The 17,848-nt window shown below is 37.1% G+C and overlaps 1 pseudogene; it reads right to left on the bottom strand.

Moving 5' to 3' along the window:
* Positions 1–2,193: 2,193 nt before the first annotated feature.
* On the bottom strand, positions 2,194–16,846 carry LOC116877093 (annotated as a pseudogene).
* Between the last annotated feature and the right edge of the window lie 1,002 nt (positions 16,847–17,848).

Genomic DNA, 17,848 nt, shown 5'->3' with positions numbered 1-17,848 from the left:
TTTGTATACAATTCTTAATGTACATTCTAAAAATCTAAAAAAAAAAAAAATCACAGAGTTGTGATTCTTCTCTAAAAGTTAGTCCAGTGATCTTCCAGCTTAAAATTTGGAGGCAAGGGGTGCATGGGTGGCTCAGGCAGTTAAGCATCTGCCTTCAGCTTAGGTCATGATCCCAGAGTCCTGGGATCGAGCCCCGCGTCCAGCTCCCTGCTCAGTGAGGAACCTGCTTCTCCTTCTCCTCCCCGCTTGTGCTCTGTTGCTATCACTGTCTCTCTCTCAAATGAATAAATAAAATCTTTTTTAAAAATTTGGAGGCAAATATTTCTTAACAGTATATCAAGTACCTGTATCTTCAAATGTTGATATACTGATGCACTGTTAAATCCCATTAATTCACAATTTAATATCATATACACTGCATACTCAGATTTTCAGTCTTGCATAGAACATTAAAAAAGATATTAGGAAAACTGGACTACCATGACCAAGATGTTATAGAGTATACAAAATTCTGACAGGAGGAACGAAGATCAAGGAGTGGTTTTCTTTAGGAAATAATTCTACCAAAACAACATGGGAATAGAACTTAAAATATTCAAGACATATTAAATGCATGACTGACTCCAAATTGTTGTTCAGTATGCTTGGTATTACAGGATATTTAAAAAAAAAAAAAAACAACTAACCCGGGGCACCTCGGTGGCTCAGTGGTTGAAGCCTCTGCCTTCGGCTCAGGTCATGATCTCAGGGTCCTGGGATCGAGTCCCGCATCAGGCTCTCTGCTCGGCGGGGAGCCTGCCTCCTCCTCCTGTCTCTCTCTGCCTGCCTCTCTGCCTACTTGTGATCTGTCTGTCAAATAAAATAAATAAATAAATAAATAAATAAATAATTTTAAAAGCCAGATAAAATATTAACAAACAAACAAACCAAAAAAAAAAAAATAAACCTACCCCATCCAAGGAATGTTAAACTGACACACAAGACAATTGAGGATATCAATATCCCACATTCAATATCCCACTATTTTCTGGTTATACCAAAAAATAAACAACCAACAAATGATTTCACCTCTTAAAAAAAATTACACTTAAAAAATGGAATGAGGTGGGATTCTCTCTTCAAAAATTTTCTAGAGCCACTAAAATTTGCATTTACAAAATAGTTGATAAAAATATTTCTCTGAAAGAACTTAGCAAACTCAACACCCAAAGAACAAATAATCCAGTCAAGAAATGGGCAGAAGACATGAACAGACATTTCTGCAAAGAAGACATCCAGATGGCCAACAGACACATGAAAAAGTGCTCCATATCAGTCGGCATCAGGGAAATACAAATCAAAACCACAATGAGATATCACCTCACACCAGTCAGAATGGCTAAAATTAACAAGTCAGGAAATGACAGATGCTGGCGAGGATGCAGAGAAAGGGGAACCCTCCTAGAGCGTTGGTGGGAATGCAAGCTGGTGCAACCACTCTGGAAAACAGCATGGAAGTTCCTCAAAATGTTGAAAATAGAACTACCCTATGACCCAGCAATTGCACTGCTGGGTATTTACCCTAAAGATACAAATGTAGTGATCTGAAGGGGCACGTGCACCTGAATGTTTATAGCAGCAATGTCTACAATAGCCAAACTATGGAAAGAACCTAGATGTCCATCAACAGATGAATGGATAAAGAAGATGTGGTATATATACACAATGGAATACTATGCAGCCATCAAAAGAAATGAAATCTTGCCATTTGCGACGACGTGGATGGAACTAGAGGGTATCATGCTTAGCGAAATAAGTCAATCGGAGAAAGACAACTATCATATGATCTCCCTGATATGAGGGAAAGGAGATGCAACATGGGGGGTTAAGGGGGTAGGAGAAGAGTAAATGAAACAAGATGGGATTGGGAGGGAGACAAACCATAAGTGATTCTCAATCTCACAAAACAAACTGAGGGTTGATGGGAGGAGGGGGGTTGGGGGGGTGGGGTTATGGACATTGGGGAGGGTATGTGCTATGGTGAGTGCTGTGAAGTGTGTAAACCTGGCAATTCACAGACCTGTACCCCTGGGGATAAAAATATATTATATGTTTATAAAAAATAAAATTTAAAAAAAATTTGCCAAAAAAAAATATTTTTCTGGATTGTACAAACAATTGGACAGTGACTGTGATAAGACCTGGTATATGGTATTAATCAGACTTGGTTTCTTTCTCTCTTGCTTCATCAGAGGCTAGACTCTCCTCATTTTCATTTTCTCTGATTTCTGCAGGTGAGTCTTATTTTGTTTTCTGGCTAGCTACTTCAGCCTGGTTTCCCTTCACTCCCCTCTGGTTAGCACTTTTTTGTCTGAAGATTTATCCTTTCCTGTCACATTGTTCGGTTTCGTTTCCACTTTTACAGGAGCATATTTGGCTGACAACTTCTCTGACCTTGCCTTGGGCTCCTCCTTTGTTGCCTGTTGGGCGGAGCTGACCTTCCTCTTGGCTACCTTGGTGGTGGGGCAGGTGTGCCATGTGTGTCTGTGGCCACCTGGAGCCTTTGCAAAGCTGGGTTGCTGGCCATTTCCACTTCTCCACTCTGCCTGCTGTCCAAGCTGCTGCAGTCCTATCCTAATGTTTAGGTATCTGTTGAAATCACCTACTAAAGGAGAAATATGTGTTTGCCTATGGAATTTATAAATATAAACACAGAGAGCTATGGCTTTTACTTATTTTTTAAATTTGACACAGGGAGAGAGAGCACAAGCAAGGAGAGTGAGAGAGGAAGAAGTAGGCTCCCCCCTGAGTAGGGAGCCTGATGTGGGACTCCATCCCAGGACCCCAGGATCATGACCCAAGGGGAAAGCCAATGCTTAAATGACTGAGCCACTCAGGGACCCCAGAACTATGGCTTTAAAAGGAACATATTGTTTTCGTGATAATACTTGTTAATCTCACTAATGGGAGCAAATTCATTGTTAGCGGACCTGCCTTGTAAGAAATATTAAAAGAAATTGCAGAAGAAATGAATATGGAACAGAGTTATTCATTTAAAAATAAGGCTTTCCCCAAATAACATGTTACTTTAAATATTCTAAGATTCTTTATGAAAACTAAAATTCAAGGGATTCTACTTCCAGAATAGCAGCTTGAAGTACTACATGAATCTATCCCCCAGCAAAATAAAGAAATGAAGAAAATTTTTAAAAAATACCCATTTGGGGGTGCCTGGGTGGCTCAGTGTGTTAAGGCCTCTGCCTTCGGCTCAGGTCATGATCCCAGGGTCCTGGGATCAAGCCCCGCGTCAGGCTCTCTGCTCCGCAGGGAGCCTGCTTCCTCCCCCCTCTCTCCCTGTCTGCCTCTCTGCCTACTTGTGATCTCTCTCTGTCAAATAAAGAAATAAAATCTTTAAAAAAAATAAAAATAAAATAAAAATACCCATTTGAGGTCTCTGAAAATTGTCCTAAGGTCATACGGAAAATGAAGAAATATTTATTCAAGGAAATCTACTAAATTTCAGTACAAACAGAAAAGTCTGTAGTGCTTGAACCACAGCTCCTTCACGCCTCTTCTCCAATTCAGCTTTGGCAGAGTGCCACTTCAAGCAGATCTGACCAAGAAAGCAGGGTTTTCTTTCTCTTGAGTTTCCAGTCAAGGGATAAGGAATCTCATGAGGTGATGCCATTAACATGTCTTATGTTCTCCATCTCTGACTTGCAGAAGCTATATTCCCGATGAGCATAGCTAAGAAATTCAGACTCCTCTCCTCTATGCAGCTTTTATTCATATAATGGAGGCTCTCCCCCCAGGCACTGCAAATGGAGAATACTGGGGTCCCAACTGCCTTGCCACAGATCACTTGGAGGGTAGAGGTTCCACACAAGGAGAGGCAAGACAAGAATGCCAGAGGCTACCATTACTATCTAGCATCTGGTTTGTAAAACACTTACAGGTCACTTCTACTGTCAGTTCCAGAGGAGTGGTTCAGAGACAGTGCCTATTAGAGGAGAGAGTTCAAAGCTCTTTCCAAAAGAACTGACTTTTTCTCAACTGGCATAAGAAAGAGCCAAAAAATTTGAAGGTAGATCAATTGAGATTATATAATCTGAAGAATAAAGAAGAAATGATGAAGAAAAATTAACAAAGCTATAGAAAAATGTGATACCAGTAAACATACCAACATATGTATAATGAGAGTAGCCAAAAAAGAGGAGAGAAGGAACCAGAAAATATATTCAAAGAAATAATGGCTGAAAACAACCCAAATTTGATGAAAAATAATACATAAATTAATCTATGCATCCAGGAAACTTAATAAACTCCAAGGAGGATAAACACAAAGAGATCCATGTATAGGTATATCATAGTAAAAATGCTGACGTACAAAGACAAAGAGAAAATTTGAAAGCAAAAGAAAATCAATTAGTCATGAACAAAGAAAGCCAAATTAGATAAATAGCTGACTTCTTATTTGAAACAATGGAAGCCACAAGTTATTGGAATGGCATATTCAAAGTGTTGTGTCAACCAAGAATTTTGTATCGGGAAAAACCATATCTTGAAAATGAAGGCAAAATAAAAACATTCCCAGTTAAACAAAAACTGAGCAAATTCATTGTCAGCAGACCTGCCTTGCAAAAAAAATATTAAAAGTGATTCACTAGTCTAAAAGCAAGTGACTTCAGCCAGTAATTAAAATCCACATAAAAAAAATTATACTGGTGAAGGTAATTATCCAATTACATAATATAAGAAAACAATAAATGCATATTTTCCCCTTCTCAAATTATTTTAAAGCAGTTGTATAAAGCAATGTGTATATAATTGTATGGTTCATCCTGTAATATGTGAAATGTATTATATTTGGCAGTTAGTAGCACAAAGATGTTGGGAGCAAAAGTTTATGGAGTAAGGAAAGTACACCACATGGTAATTCTGATCCACAGGAATAAATAAAGTGATTGGGAATGGTTAACAAGAAGGTTATATAACAATCTCCATAAATATATACTTGCTTTCTTCCTTCTTTTAGCTTTCTTACTAGACATAAAATTACATAAATAGCTATAATAGTGAATTTTGAGTTTGTATCATCATAGACATAATACATATGACAATAATAGTACAGAAAGGAGGAAGAGAAGATAGAGATATATACTGCAATAATGTTTCTATATCTCACTGAAATTGAGTTGATTTAAGTCTGAAGTCAATTTTGATAAGATGTATATAGTAAGTCCTAGGGCTGTTATTTAGAAAATAACTCAAAAATATATTAAAGAAATAATTAAAGGAATTTAAATATTACACTAGAAAATATTGACTTAATGCAAAAGAAAGCAATACATAAATAGTAGGAGAATGAAAAGACATGAAACATATAGAAACAAAAAGCAAGATAGCAGGTGCTTATTTAACTGTATCAATAATTTAAATTTTAGGTGCGCCTGGGTGGCTCAGTGGGCTAAAGCCTCTGCCTTCGGCTCAGGTCATGATCCCAGAGTCCTGGGATCGAGCCCCGCATTGGGATCTCTGCTCTGCGGAAAGCCTGCTTCCTCCTCTCTCTCTGCCTGCCTCCCTGCCTACTTGTGATCTCTGTCTGTCAAATAAGTAAATAAAATCTTTTTAAAAAATTTAAATTTTAAATGTATCAATAACTCTCCAATTGGATCTAATGCTATCCAACTTTTAGATTCAAAGATAAGAATAAGAAGCTGGAGTGGTTATACTAATACCAGAATAGACTTCAAAGCAAAAAAGTTATAAAAAGTGACATAAGTAGGAACATTTATAATAATGAAAGTATCAATCCATCAGGAAAAATATAAATATATACACCTAATAGAACTCAGAAAGCATGAAGCAAAACTGACAAAAGTGAAAGAAGAAATAATTAATTCAACAATAATGATTAGACACTTCAAAACCTCATTTTCAATAATGGAAAGAGCAATGAGGCAGAAGATCAACAAGGAAATAGAGAGCTTGTTTTTATAAGCCAAGTAGATCTAAGAGTTGTCCATGAACACTCCATCCCCAAACAGCAGAATATAATTCTTCTCAAGTTCACATAGAAAAGTCTCTAGTATAGACCATATGCTAGGCCATAAAACAAATTTTGATACATTTAAAAGGATAAAAATAACACGGGTCACCTGGGTGTTGCAGTCAGTTCAGTGCCTTGGTTTTGGCTCAGGTGCTGATCTCGGGATCCTGGGTTCAGCCCTGCATTGGACTCCATGCTCAGTGTGGAGTCTGCTTGAGATTCTCTCTCCCTCTCCTTCTGCCTCTCCCACTTGTGCTCTCTCTATCTCTAAAATAAATACATCTTTAAAAAAAATAATATGAAGTACATTTTCTGACCATGGAGGAATGAAATTAGAAATCAACACTAGAAAAACATTTGGGAAACACACAAATATGCAAAAATTAAGCAAAACATTCCTAAATAACCAATTGGTCAAAGAAGAAATCACAAAGGAAACTAGAAAATATTTAGGAATATTTAGGGGTGGTGCAGTTGGTTAAGGATCCAACTCTTTTTTTAAAAAAAGATTTTATTATTTATTTATTTGACAGAGATCACAAGTAGGTAGAGAGGCAGTCAGATGGGGGGGGGTGGAGTGGGGGCGAAGCAGGTTCTCTGCCAAGCAGAGAGCCCGATGCAGGGCTCGATCCCAGGACCCTGAGGCATGACCTGAACCAAAGGCAGAGGCTTAACCCACTGAGCCACCCAGGCACCCCAAGGATCCAACTCTTGGTTTCAGCTCAGGTCTGATCTTAGAGTCATGAGATTTAGTCCCACAGTGGGCCCTCATTCAGTGCAGAGTCTTCTTGGGTTTCTCTCCTCTCCCTACCATGTGCACTTGCTCTCTCTCTCTCTCTCTCTCAATCTCTCTGTCAAAAATAAATAAATAAATCTTTTTTAAAAAAAGAAAGAAAATCCTAGTGAATCTGCTAAAAAACTTTTAGAAGCAATAAACAAGTTCAGCAATGTTGCATGATACAAAATCAATATACAAAATCAGCTATATTTCTGTACTTTAACAATGAGCAAACCAAAAATGAAATTAAGAAACAATTCCATCTGCAATAGCATCAAAAAATAAAATATAGTCAATTCTTACTATATTCTACAAAGTCACCATAAACACTGAATTAGCATATACTGAACCATTTCTCCTAGGGAAGGTACAAGGTTAGGTTCCTACAAATCTCTGGTTACATTTCACCAACTAACTGATCAATGCATACCCTTGTTTTTATATGTGTTTCTATTTAAAGACACCTGATTTAATATATATTGTTGATTTGTTAACTTTGAACTCAGACACAACAGTACACATCAAGAATGATTACAACTTAATAACCTAAAGACAACCCAATTAAGAATGAGCAAAAGACCCGAATAGACAGTTCTCCAAAGAAAATACACAAATGGCCAATCAACACATGAAAAGATGTTCAACATCATTAGTTAACAGGTAAATGCAAATGGAAAACATGGCAAGAGACCACCTCACACTCACTAGGATGCCTGTAATCAAAATGACAGAAATAATAACTGTTGACAAGGAAGTGGGGAAATTGGAGCCCTCATACATTGCTGGTGGAGATGTAAAAGGATACAACTACTTTGAAAAATAGTCTGGCAGTTCCTCAGTGAGTTAGATGTAGAGTTACTATGTGATCTAGCAATTCTACTCCTAAATATTTGCCTGAGAGAAATGATAAATAAAAACATAGGTTTGCATAACTTGTAGATGAATGTTCATAGAAACATTGGTCCTGATAGTCAAAAAGTCAGGATGACTCAAATGTCCATCAACTGAAGAATAGGTAAATAAAATGTGGTTTATCCCTACAATAGAATATTATTCAGCAATAAAAGAAATGAAGGACTGATGTGTACTACAACATGAATGAACCTTAAGAATATTATGCTAAGAAAAGGAAGCCAGTCACAAAGGGCCATATAATGTATGATTCCACTTATATAAAATGCCTCAGAGAGGTAAATCCATTGAGATAGAATATATATTAGTGGTTGCCTGGGTCTGGGGGTAAATGGGGAAATTGGGGATGACAGCTAAGGGGTGCAGGGTTTCTTTTGAGAGTAATAAAATATTCTAAATCTGTGATGATGGTTACACAACTCTGTGAATATACTAAAAGCCATTAAATGGTACACTTTATTTTTAAGACTTATTTATTATTTTGGAAAATGCATAAGCAGGGGTAGGGTCAGAAGGAGAGGGAGAGAGAGAGACTCTCAGGTAGACTCCCTGCTGAGTGTGGAGCCCGATGCAGGGCCTGATCCCATGACTCAGATCATGACCTGAGCCAAAATCAGGAGCCTGACGCTTAACCAACTGAGCCACCCAGGTACCCCTGAATTGTACACCTTAAATGGATGAATTGTATACTATGCAATAAAGCTATTTTTGAAAAAGGAAATGAGTTACAAATTTCCAAAAAGATGTTGATGAAATGATAATTCAAAATAATAAAGAAAATAATGCTTTCGGGGTGCCTGGGTGGCTCAGTGGGTTAAAGCCTCTGCCTTCAGCTCAGGTCATGATCCCAGGGTCCTGGGATCGAGCCCCACATCGGGCTCCCTGCTCAGCAGGGAGCCTGCTTCCTCCTCTCTCTCTGCCTGCCTCTCTGCCTACTTGTGCTGTCTGTCAAATAAATAAATAAAATCTTTAAAAAAAAAAGAAAGAAAGAAAATAATGCTTTCAGATAACCTGACTTAAGAGACTATAAAAGGATTTGAAAAATTGTTATTTGATCCTGTAAGATGTTTGAACAATGAGGATATTAAAAATATTAACTATGAAAAAAAGAGAAAAAAATATTGACTATGATATTTTTCTACCTGATCATCTTCTCTCCTCCCTTTATCTTTCACTCACCAAATCACGTCGTTATGTCTTTGTCTTATAAATATATTGATTTCAAAGTCTATTTCACTTCAAATAGAACTCTGTGAACAGAGGACACAGAAACCCCTGATAAGAATTATTTTACTCTACATATATAAGTTTAAATTATTATGCATGGATATAATAGGAAAAATGATTCCACGTAACAGGAATGTAATAGGTCTCTGTCATTTGAATCTATCTTCAAAAAATCTATTATGTAGAAAAAAGTCTAACTTTTCTCACTTGTTTTATCCTTAGATTGGTTTCTTAATGGGAATAACAACCCCAGCCAAATGAAGTTAAGGAAATTGGTTTGGGTTTTTTTTAAAGACTTATCTTTATTTATTTTTGAGAGGCAGGGGAGGGGCAGAGAGACGTGGAAAGAGAGAATCTCCCACAGACCCCCTGTTGAGTGCAGAGCCCGTAGGGCTTGATCTCACGGCATTGAGACCATGACCTGAGCCAGAATCAAGAGTTGGACGCTTAAATGACTGAGCCAGCCAGGTGCCCCCAAATTTTTAAAAACCTATTTGTGCTGTCTGAGAATTACGTATTTGCCCCCAATGATTAGATCTAAATTCTCTAACCAAATTATGGCTTTTTCTTTCTAAACTCTCCCTTTATCATTAGCAATTGTCACAATTCCAGAGTTGTTAACAGTTTGGCTGTGCTTCGTGGAAGTCTTTTTATTTTAAGCTTATTTAGATCATTCCCTCTGGGTCTAATAACACTTGAGAATTTATGCAGCCTTTCTTTTATATTGTGCTCTAGAAACCAAAACTGAGGTTGAAAAAACCTTATGAGGCAAATAGCACTTTTTTCTCTCTTTAAAACTTTTGTAGTTTTTCTATTTTGTCTTCCCTATTCCCCTGGATGAGGACTCTTTCCCTGAGGTTTATTTCTCTTGTTATTTGAGGCCAGAGCATCTGAGCATCGGCGATGGCTGTGAGGATCAGAAAGGAAGGATTGGAGAAGAAGGAAAGCATGATGGAAAGAGTCTAGAAGGATGGAAAAGCATGTTCTGCTTGATGGGATTGGAGAAGACAGTTATTGAAAATGACAGAAAGGCATTGAAAATGACAGAAAGTGTTCTCAGCACTATGAAGGTTTGTCTCTTCTTCTGGGAACTAAGAGATAGGAATCATAATAAAAGAAGGAAAGGAGACCAGAAAAGGGTAGAAGGATAGACAGCAGACACAGAGAAGATCAGAGATGGCCAACAAAGAGTAGAACCCAGGGGGCCACAGATGGAGAACACAGGAACAATGAATCTGGTGGACACTACAGTCAATAAGAGAGGGCAGCTCTGAGGAGGAGGTTGAGCCTGGCCACTAATGGGAGAGAGAAAAGGGACTAGAACCCACGAGGCAGGTGGAATAGCCCCCCGGTTTGGAGAAGGTGAGGGGATGGTGAATGGGAAGGGAGAGAGGAGCAGCATATACATGTGGATACTTTTAGCACTGAAGGCAGGACAATTTAGCAGTTTGGTGATGTGGAGAAAAACAGGTGGAGAAAAAGTTTACAGAAGGCTGTGACAAACTGAAATACTCATTCCTCATTCTAACATTTCCTTTATTATTCAATGTTCGTCTTTGTTATGGTGGTAGGAACAGCATGAACAAAAGTGTAAAGACAGGCAATTACAAAGAATAGTGGGAGATGGGGAGTAGATGAATTTTTTTTAAACGATTTTATTTATTTATTTAGGAGAGATAGATAGAGTGTGTGAGCACAAGCAGGGGGAGAGGGAGAAGCAGGCTCCCCACTGAGCAGAGAGCCCAACGCAGGGCTCGATCCCAGGACCCTGAGATCATGACCCGAGCCAAAGGCAGACACTTAACCGACTGAGCCACCCAGGTGCCCAGGGAGTAGATGAATTTAGTTAAATGAAGGACTCATACAGGGGAGTGGTGGCAGAAAAGACTGGAAATTGGTGGGCAGAGTCAGGTTGTAAAAGTCCTCAGATATCAGAGTGAAGAACTGGGCCCCAGCAAGGGGAAAGGAAGGGCTTTGAGCTGGGAAGTAAATGCTGAGCACTGTGTTTTAGGAAGATGAATTCACCAACAAAAGACAGAATGGAAGGAGAGAGAAACCATAGGCAGGAAAATGAGTTTTAAAGCTAAGGTGTGTGTTGTCCGTAGCAAAGACCTGAAAGTTACATCTATGAAGTAATTCTGTTTCTGGCAATTTACATCCTAATGAAATAATTATGAATACAAAGATTAAATACCAAAGATGCTTATGGCAACATTGTTATAAGACATTCACAAAATGTTTCTAAAGATTTTATATATTTATTTATTTTTGTCTATATGTGTGTGTGTGTGAGAGAGAGAGAGAGAGAGAGAGAGAGCAAGCAAGGGAAGGGGCAGAGGGGGAGGAGGGACAGAGAGAGAATCTGGAGCAGACCCCACACTCCTGGAACCTGCAAGAGGCTTGATTCCATGACCCTGATATCATGACCTGAGCCGAAACCAAGAGTCAGACCCTTAACCAACTGAGCCACCCACACACCCCTTTTATAAAATGTTTCTGAAAACACTTGAAAGAGCATCTTTAGCAGCTAAATCTTTGCACATATTCTTTATTATTTCCGAAAGTTCTATCTACAGAGTAAAAATCTCTAGCTTTGTTAATGAAAATAAATTATGAACTTTCTTAGATCCACAATACTAAAATGACTAACAAAGATGTGTCTCTATAGATACATACATACACAGTGCTGTATAAACTTCTGAAGATGGAAACATCAATGTATTGCTCATATATATTAGTATTGGAACTGAGGAAAAATGACAATGTCTTATAGATATTGGAGGCTTCCTCCATGACCCCATTTAAATTTACATGGAAATACGGCAGGTAGCTTGATCAGAGGAGAGCAAGAAGCCTTCAGAGGGGGATATTAGGGGAAATTACTTACATTTTCATATTTATATCTCATCTCTAAACTATACTGTAAATTCAATGAAAGTTAAGACCTAACACAATGCAGATTAAAAAAGCAATGGAGGGGCGCCTGGGTGGCTCAGTGGATTAAAGCCTCTGCCTTTGGCTCAGGTCATGATCCCAGGGTCCTGGGATCGAGCCCCACATCAGGTTCTCTGCTCAGCGGAGAGCCTGCTTCCCCCTCTTTCTCTGCCTGCCTCTCTGCCTACTTGTGATCTCTGTCAAATAAATAAATAAAATCTTTAAAAAAATTAAAAAGCAATGGAATTTTTATATCTTCAAACAAAAATTTTTCCCTCATTGGGCCAAACCAGATCCAATTCCAGTGTTCAGCTAATCTTATGTAACTGGCTTCTATTTAGATTACCTAAACCAATAACTGCTACAAGGGAGGTAGAATTAACCTGATTGAATTAAACCCCTCAGAGCCCTCTCTGTTAGCTGGGGCTGGCAATCTATTCATAACCCCTTTGAGTCTTACAGCTGGTACATTATTTGTAAGGGGTGGATGGATCTTGGTGAATGACTATGTTAAAGATGAAATTGAAGCCTAAGATGGCAGAACTCAAATGTCAAGGGAAATTGCACTGAAATGGAATAAAAGACTTTGCGGACATGATCACAGCACTGCTAACTGCGATTTGAGATATCTTGAACAGATGAAATATCAAAAGACCGGACATGTGTCAATAGCATTATAAGGTGTGGGGGACGGATGCTGAGAAACTCAACTCTGTCAGATAATATATCAACCTTAACTATATGACAGTTCTTACTTTTTTGGTATTTGTGAGACATTTTTAAATTCTGCAGTTCTATTTTTTCATATGAAATATCTTTTTATTTTGTGGGTTTAATAATAGGGTGGTTCAAGTAATTTTATCCTTATCCCTAGCTGCCAGTTTATAATGTGCTTATAAATGGTTTGTAGTAAGACTATACTGTATTAGATTTTCTTTTCAATTATTTTTTTAAATTTTAATTCCAGTGTAATTAGCATGGGTGTACAATATAGTGATTCAACAATCCTGTGCATTACTCAGTGCTCATCACAATAAGGGTACTCTTAATTCCCTTTACCTATTTCCCCCATCCTCCCACCCACCTCCCCTCTGGTAGCCATCAGTTTGTTCTCTATAGTTAAGAGTCTGTTTTTTGGGTTTGTCTCTTTCTTCTTCTTTTTTTCTTTTTAATAAGTCTAATTTTATCTGATTTTATTTATTTATTTTTAAATAGGCTCCATTCCCAATGTGTGGCTTGAACTCATGACCCCAAGGTCAACAGTCACATGCTCTACTGACTAAGCCAGCAAGCACCCTTCTTTTTATCTTTGTTCATTTGTTTTGTTTCTTAAATTCTACATGTGAGTGAAATTATATGGTATTTAACTTTCTTTGACTGACTTATTTCACTTAATATTAGACTTTCTAGATCCACCCATGTTATTGCAAATGGCAAGATTTCTTTCTTTTTTATGGCTGAGTAATCCATTTTATGTATGTACCACACCTCTTTTACCCATTCACCTATTGATGGACACTTGTGTTGCTTTGATAATTTGGCTTTTATAAGTAATGCTGCAATAGACATAGGAGTGCATGTATCTTTTCAAATTAGTGTTTTCATATTCTTTGGGTAAATATCCAGTAGTGGAATTACTGGATTATATAATAATTCTATTTTTAATTTTTTGAGGAATTGCCATACTGTTTTCCACAATGGCTGCTCCAGTTTGCATTCCCACCAGTAGTGCACAAGGGTTCTTTTCTTCACATCTTCATCAAAACTTGCTGTTACATGTGTTGATTTCAGTCATTCTGACAGATATGAAGTGATATCTCACTGTGGTTTTGATTTGCATTTCCTTGATGTTGAGTGATGTTGAGCGTCTTTTCATGTTTCTGTTGGCCATCTGGATGTCTTCTCTGGAGAAATGTTTATTCATGTCTTCTGTCCATTTTTTAATTGGATTATTTGGTTTTCGTGTGTTGAGCTATGCAAGTTCTTTATATGTTTTGGGTACCAACCCTTTATTCAATATGTCATTTGCAGATATCTTCTCCTAGTCAATAGGTTGCCTTCCAGTTTTATTGTTTCCTTTGCTATGTAGAAGCTTTTTATTTTTATGTAGTCTCAATAGTTTAATTTTGCTTTTGTTTCCCTTGCCTCAGGAGATATATCTAGAAAAATGTTGCTTAGAGCCAATGTCAGAGAAATTACTGCCTGTGCTCTCTTTTAGGAATTGATAGTTTCAATTCTTACAATTAGGCCCTTAATCCATTTTGAATTTATTTTTGTGTATGATGTAAGAAAGTGGTCCAATTCCATTGTTTTGCATGTAGCTGACCAGTTTTCCTAACACCATTTGTTAAAGAGACTGTCTTATTCCATGCATATTCTTGTCTCCTTTGTCAAAAATTAATCGACCATGTAATTATGAGTTTTATTTTAGGGATGTCTAATCTGTTCTATTGATCTATGTGTCTATTTTAGTGCCAGTACCATAGTGTTGTGATACACTACAGCTTTGTACTATATCTTGAAATCTGAGATTGTGATACCTCCAGTTTTATTCTTCTTTTTTCAAGATTGCTTTGGCTATTCAGGGTCTTTTGTGGTTCCATACAAATTTTAGGATTATTTATTTGAGTTATGTGAAAAATGCTAATGATATTTGGATAGGGATTGCATTAAATCTATAGATTGCTTTAAATAATGTGGACATTTTAACAATATTTGTTTTCCCTATTCCATGAGCATGTAATAATTTTTCATCTGTTTGTATATCTTCCATTTCTTTCATCAGTTAGGGTTTTTTTTTTTAAGATTTTATTTATTTATTTGACAGAGAGAAAAAGATCACAGGCAGAGAGGCCTGCAGTGAGAGAGGGGGAAGCTGGCTCCCCGCTGAGCAGAGAGCCAGATGCGGGCCTTGATCCCAGGACCCCGAGATCCCGACCTGAGCCGAAGGCAGAGGCTTAACCCACTGAGCCACCCAGGCGCCCCTTCATCAGTGTTTTATAGTTTTCAGAGTATAGTTCTTTCACCTCTTAGGTGTTTTATTATTTTTGGTGTAATTATAAATAGGATTGTTTTCTTAATTTCTCTTTATACTACTTCATTAATAGTGTATAGAAATGCTACAGATTTCTGTATACTGTTTTGTATCCTGCAACTTTCCTGAATTCATTATCAGTTCCAGTAGTTTCTTGGTGGATTCTCTAGGGTTTTCTATAGATAGTATCATGTGATATGCAAATAGTGAAAGTTTTCTTCTTCCTTACCAATTAAGATGCCTTTTATATCTTTTTCTTGTCTGATGGCTGTGGCTAGGACTTCCAATATATGTTGAATAAAGTTGGTGAAAGTGGACATCCTTGTCTTGTTCCTGATCTTAGGGGAAAAGCCCCCAGTTTTTCACCATTGAGTATGATATTAGCTTTGGGTTTTTCATATATGGCCTTTATTATGTTGAAGTATGTTCCCTCTAAATCTACTTTGTTGAAGGTTTTTATTATGAACGGATGTTATGCTTTGTCAAATACCTTTTCTGCATCTATAGAAATGATCATGTGGTTTTTATCATTTCTCTCACTGTGTGATATATCATGTTGATTGATTTATGAATATTGAACCACCCTTGCATTCTGGGAATAAATCCCATGTGGTGGTGAATTATTTTTTTTAATGATCATTGAATTCATTCTGCCAATATTTTGTGGAGGATTTTTATCTCTTTTTTCATCAGGGCTATTGTGTAGTTCTTCTTCTTCTTCTTTTTTTTTTTTTGGTAGTGTCCTTGCCTAGTATCAGTATTGGGGCAATGCTGGCCCTATAGAATGAATTTGGAAGCTTTCCTTCCTCTTCTGTTTTTTGAAATAGTTTGAGAGGAATAGGTATTACTTCTTCTTTAAATGTCTGGTAGAATTCACCTGTGAAGACTTCTGGTCCTGTACTTTTATTTCTTGGGAGTTTTTTGATTACTGATTCAATTTCATTGCTAGTAATCAGTCTGTTCAAATTTTTTGTTTCTTCCTGATTCAGTTTTGGGAGGTTATGTGTTTCTAGAAATTTATCCATTTCTTCTAGGTTGTCCAATTTGTTGGCATGTAATTTTTCATAATCTCATTATCCTTTGTATTTCTGTGGTAAGGTATTATTTCTCCTCTTTCATTTCTAATTTTGTTTATTTGAGTCCTCTGTCTTTTTGGTTATTGTTGTTATGAGTCTGGCTAAATGTTTATCAATTTTGTTGATCTTTTCAAAGAACAAGCTCTTGTTTTCATTGAGCTATTCTATTGTATTTTTAGTTTCTATTGTATTTGTTTCTACTCTATTCTTTATCATTTTCTTCCCTCTACTGGTTTTGGGTTTTGTTTTTTCTTCTTTTTCTTGCTCGTTTAGGTATGATGGTATGTTGTTTATTTGAGATTTTTCTTGCTTCTTGATGTCAGCCTCTTAGAGCAACTTTTGCTGAATCTCAAAGATTTGGGACCATTGTGTTTTCGTTTTCATTTGCTTTCATGTATTTTTTTAATGTCCTCTTTGATTTCTTGGTTGACCCATTCATTGTTTAGTAGCATATTATTTAACCTCCATGTATTTGTGTTCTTTCCAGATTTTTTCTTATGGTTGATTTCTAGTTTTATAGCATTCTGGTTGGAAAAGATTCATGGTATGACTTTGGTCTTTTTGAATTTGTTGAGATTTATTTTATGGCTTAATATGGAATATATTCTGGAGAATGTTTCATGTGTACTTGAGAAGAATGTGTATTCTGCTGTTTTAGAATCGAATGCTCTGAATATATTTGTTAAATCTGTCTGGTCCAATGTGTCATTTAAGCCACTATTTCTTTGTTGATTTTGTTTGGATTACCTGGTCATTGATCTAAGTGGGATGTTAAAGACTCCTACTATTATTGTATTTGTATCCATTACTTCCTCTATGTTTGATAGTAGCTGCTTTACGTACTTGGGTGCTCCCATCTTGGCTGCATAAGTATTTACAATTGTTATATCTTCTTGTTGAATTATTCCCTTTATGATTATATAGTATCCTTCTTTGTCTCTTGTTGCAGTCTTTTTTTTTTTAAGATTTTATTTATTTATTTGACAGATCACAAGTAGGCAGAGAAGCAGGCAGAGAGAGGGGAGGAAGCAGGCTCCCTGCTGAGCAGACAGCCTAATGCGGGGCTCCATCCCAGGACTCTGGGACTCTTACCTGAGCCGAAGGTAGAGGCTTTAACCCACTGAGCCACCCAGGTGCCCTGCAGCCTGTGTTTTAAAGTCTATTTTGTTTTAAAGTCTATTTTGCTACCCCAGCTTTCTTTTCACTTCCATTTGCATGATAAATGCTTTTCCATCCCCTTGCTTTCAATATACCTGTGTCTTTAGTTCTCAAATGAATCTCTTTAGGCAGTGTATAAATGTGTCTTGCTTTTTTATTCATTCCATCACCCCATGTGTAGATTGAAGCATTTGGTCCCTTTACAGTCAAGCAATTATTGATAGGTATGCACTTATTGCCATTTTATTACTTGTTTTATGGTTGTTTTTGTAGTTTTTCTTTGTTCCTTTCTTTTGCTCTCTTGTCTCACAGTTGGCTGGCTTTCTATAGTGATATACTTGGATTCTTTCCTCTTTATTTTTGGCATATCTATTATCAGTTTTTGGACTGTGGTTACAATTAGATTTGTATCTAATATCTTATGTGTATAGCACTCTATATGAAGCTAATGGTCCCTTAAGTTTGAAGCCATTCTTTACTCCTCCTCCACCCCACATTCTAAGTATAGTATCATACTTTACATCCTTTTACTTTGTGAACACCTTGACTGATTCTTATACTTAATTTTACTGCTTTTGTGCTTCTTAATTTTCTTACTCCTGCTTATGGTCTTTCCTTTCCACTCAAATAGTCCACTTTAATATTTTTTGTAGGGTTGGTTTAGTGGTCATGAATTCCTTTAACTTTTGTTTGAGAAACTC

Source organism: Lontra canadensis, unplaced genomic scaffold, assembly GCF_010015895.1.
Source record: "Lontra canadensis isolate GAN:19392208 unplaced genomic scaffold, GSC_riverotter_1.0 scaffold50, whole genome shotgun sequence".
NCBI classification, from domain to species: Eukaryota; Metazoa; Chordata; class Mammalia; order Carnivora; family Mustelidae; genus Lontra; species Lontra canadensis.
This window is presented reverse-complemented; position numbering and strand designations above follow the sequence as displayed.